Source organism: Chrysochloris asiatica, unplaced genomic scaffold (assembly GCF_000296735.1).
Source record: "Chrysochloris asiatica unplaced genomic scaffold, ChrAsi1.0 scaffold00011, whole genome shotgun sequence".
Taxonomy (NCBI): Eukaryota; Metazoa; Chordata; class Mammalia; order Afrosoricida; family Chrysochloridae; genus Chrysochloris; species Chrysochloris asiatica.
Window position 1 is genome coordinate 2284427 of NW_006408529.1, and position 4551 is coordinate 2288977.

Here is a 4551-nt window from a genome sequence, read left to right on the forward strand (position 1 = left end):
TGATTGTGTGTTTGATCTATTTCAGATTGAAGAAGTTGACAGAATTCTTCTATTTCATCCTTACTGGCTTTAGTGGTTGGTGCATAAATTTGAGTAATAGAGGTATTAACTGGACTTTCCTGTAGGCACATGGATATTACCCTCTCACAGACAACATTATACCTAATGACTGATCATGTATATGTTCTTTTTGACAATGCATGCAACATCATTTCTCTTAAATTTGTCATTTCCGGCATAGTAAACCATGTTATTGTCAGATTCAAAATGGCCAATACCAGTCCATTTAGGTCACTAATACCTAATATTTTGATGTTTATGTATTCCATTTCATTTTGTGTGTGTGTGTTTCAGATCTTTTTATTCATTCAATTTTTTTCTTTATTAGGAATGACTGAAATAAAAAATATAATTGAGTCCCATCCTCATCATCATCAGTATCCTCATGGAAATGACTTTAAGAGAAAAGTGTTCAGGTGAATATTATTGTTTCATATTTTCAACCAGTAGATAGTTGCCATGGATATAGACAGCCAACAATCTGTCAAGAATTCTCAAGATGTGTTCAATAATAGAACATGCCCATTCACAGGGGAAAACAAACTAGGAAATAACTTATATATACTTCTTGATTTCATCATACAAGACAAGCACAAAAGTGCCACCCATGTCTCTGAGCACTTTGGACCATGTGCCCTTGAAAAAGGCTTGCCTACTTCTTCATGTGCAATCTTCCTCCAGAAGTTAAGGGTGCCTGTGTACACGGTATCAGTTCCTTTGTGCCCTGATTGCATCATCATGCGACGACGAACAGTGTCGAATGAATAGGAAGTCAGTCCAGCCACAGCCATGACGAATTGAGCGATTATCCAGCTGACAAAGATGTGAGTACTCTTGGGGTCTGGAAACATTCCCTTTGCAGTGTCATAGATATCGAAGTAGGCAGCCCGGCAGATGGTAATGCCTTGCACAGACACATTAAAGCCTTGGTACAGACTCTTAATCCCATCAGACTTGGAGATCTTAACCAGGCAGTCACCAAGGCCTTTGAACTCTTTTGGCACCAGCTTTCTCTACATCAGCTGCTAGACAGGTATGGGTAAAATCAAGAGGGTACATGAAGCACAAGGATGTTGCTCCAGCAGTGCCACCGGATGTCCAATTCCCAGCAAAGTAGTGACAAAACTGAGTCCTCTTGTCCACACCACCCAGGAAGATCTGCTTGCATTTATCTTTGAAGGCAAAGTTGAGAGCTTGGGTGGGAAAGTATCTGGTGACATTGCCAGATTACCACGCCAGAAGGACAGGACTCCCTGCTCCTTGGGGATCCGAACCACACAATCGATAATGCCCTTGTACTGCTTATCTGCGGTGATTTGCTTGCTGGCATGCTGCACATGCAGCAGCAGCAGCTTGACTCATTCGATGGGTGCTACTGCGGTCTTGGAGATGGCCGCGGCCACTCCATCTGCAAGGAAGTCCTTGGTGAAGGACACATTGGCATCTGTCATGCTGCAGCAAAACTGGAACTGGAACTGGCTTTGACTTCGGGGCTCTGGGCCATTCCATTTCATTTTTGACAACTTCCAATTTTCCCAGGTTCAAACATCGTACATTCCATGTTACAATTTTCAGTGGATGTTTATAGCTGTTTCTCTTCGTTTTGAGTTGTGCCCCATCAGCAAATGAAGGTCCTGTGGGCTTTTCTTCCACAGGCTTTACTCCATTCGTGTCATCACAGTCAACTCTACTTTGAGGAGGCAGCTCTTCCCCAGTCGAATTTTGAGTGCCTTCCAACCTGAGGGGCTCATTTTCTGGTACTATGTCTGACAGTGTTTCTCTGCTCTTCATAAGGTTTTCAGTGACTAAATATTCGGAAGTAGTTCTTCACTCATTCTTCCTAGTCTGTCTTCGTCTGGAAGCGCATCTGAAACCTGTCAACCATGGGTGACCTGCTGGTATTTAAAATACTGGTGGCATAGGTTTCAGAATCACAGCAACTCACAAGCCACCAGTACGACAAACTGACAGATGAGTGGTAGGAGTGAAATTAATCAGTCACAAAAGGGCAAATATTGCATAAGACCATTATTTTTTAAGCTTAAGAGAAGATACCCATACTAAAAAAATAAACAAAAATAAAAGATTCTTTGTTAACTTGGAGACTAGAGAGAGAAGAGGAAGTTTGTTAACCTGGAGACGAGAGAGAAGAGGAAGGGCTGGAGGGTCCAAAGTGTGGTGAAACCTGGGGACTCCTGAGCCCATGGACAAGGACATGAGCTGAAAGTGGGCTAGAGCTGAAAGTGAAGCATCCAGCCAATATGAAGTAAGGGGAGACACACAAAAACACCCAAACTTGCATATAGTACCCATTTGATCTAGCCTCAATGACTTAATCAGAACACGACTAGAGGAAGATTTTTAAAAAAAAAATTTTTTTAAAGAAAATGAGGGTAAATTGCTACAATTTGATAAACTTGACCTATACTCGTGGATGTAATAGCTCAAAATACCAACAGAAAGGGAAGGAGTCTTCACATCAAGGCTCAATACTATCCCCTCCATATACAGGGTAGACAGAGATGGGCAATTTAGGTACTGGCTACCTAAAATGAGGGTGCGATAAAGGCATGAAGTGGCTGGCTTACAAGGTTTCAAGAGGGAGTTTATTATAAGAGTATGTAGGGGAAGATAGTGTCCCCACTGAGTCGTTTTCATCTTTTCTAGATGGGACTGGTAAAAAGAGATGGGATAAGATTCTTACAATTCAATAGTAATTGTTATCATGACTAATTGTGACTGTCACAATTGTAAAGGTAGAAGTTTTGTAACAAAACTGGGGAGTAGTTCATCTTACAGTCCAGAAACAGAGGACCCTAGGACCACCAAGGGAGAATACCACAAGCGTAATGTGGGACCTTATCCAGAGAAGCAGCAACACCAGAGATGGAGGAAGAGATGGGGACATGGAGAAAGGAAGCAGCTGAGAATTCTAGATTCACAGAAAGAGAAGGACTGAGAGCTGGTGCCCAGGAGGCAAACTTTCAGAATATGCCCTTTGCTGATGTAAATTATTATATATGCCTGAGTATTAAAAAAATTAAAAAAGCTAAAATGAATAGAGAGAAATACTGTTAATTGATGGTACACAGAGGGAATTATAGTCATTGTAATGAAACAAAGTATGAATTGTTGATGTAAAACTGATGATCTGCTCTGTAAACTTTCACTCAATTCACAATAAAAACTTTAAAAAAAACAACACTGTACTAAGATTATTATGTGTGAAGTTGTATGGTGTTAATACTAAATTGTTGTTGTTATGTGCCGTGGAGTCAGTTCCAAATCATAGCCACCCTGTACAGGGTTTCTGAGGCTGTAAATCTTTACAGAAGCAGAAAGCCTCATCTCCTGTGGAACAGCTGGGAGTTTTGGACTGCTGACCGTGAGATTAGCAGCCTGATTCGTAACCAGTATGCTACCAGATCTCCTCTAACACTAAATAGATTGTATTAATTCAAAAATGCATATTGTAATCCTTAGAGCAAGCCCTTTAACATAACAAAGTATTGAAAAACTAATAAATAACATATTGCCTTTGAGTTAATTTCTACTCAGTGCAACCATATAGGTCAAAGTAGACTTCCCCATATAGTTTCCAGAGATCCTAGCTAATAGAGAAATAAAAATGAATGGTGAAAATTATGGGATTATACCAAAATAAATAAGAAAATGAGGAACAAAAGAAGAAAAGATAAGAAAAAAACAGACGAAATATAAAGCAAATAGCAAAATGACAGACTAAAATTAACCATACTTATAATTACAATAAATATAAATTACAACTCCCCACTTAAAAGATAAAGATTTTCAGATTGTTTTAAGAAGTAAGACAAAATTGTATGCTGTCTCTAGCAGACACACTCTAATTAACTCTAATTACCAAAACACAAAAAGTTTAACTGTTAAAAGTTGTAGAAATGTATACTATAAAAATACTAATAAAAAAACTCTACTAATGTGAAAAAAATGATTTGAGACAATAAATTTTTACAGAGAAAGGAACAGTTAAAATTAGTAAAGGTATTGTGGATCAGTAGAACATAAAAATTATAAATATGGATAAACCTAGTAACAGATTAAAAAATGTAAAGGAAAAGCTGATTGGACAAAGGAAAAAAAAATCGACAAATCCACAGTTATTTCTGGAATTTCTAATACCACTTTCTCAGTAATTGTTAACAATAATTAGGAATAAAATAGCAATGATATAAAAGGTCTGAATGACAGTATTTATTAAGATAACCTTATTTATATATAAACATATATCCGCCAATTGCACATAAAAATTATTCTCAAGTACAAAAGGATCATTCACCAAGATAGATTATATGATGAATCTTAAAAACTTCTCAAAAAAACCACTATTGTGAAAATGTAATTGTAGATGTACAACTGGAAGCAGGGAGTGTTTAATCTTTCATTTTAGATGCAGAGGGAACCCCAGGACCATCAAGAAGGGAGAGCGGACAACAAACAAGATGGCGGATC

The 4551-nt window shown here is 38.2% G+C and overlaps 1 pseudogene; it reads right to left on the reverse strand.

The window, feature by feature from the left end:
* Window positions 1–615: 615 nt before the first annotated feature.
* Window positions 616–1511, reverse strand: LOC102836006 (annotated as a pseudogene).
* Window positions 1512–4551: the final 3040 nt, after the last annotated feature.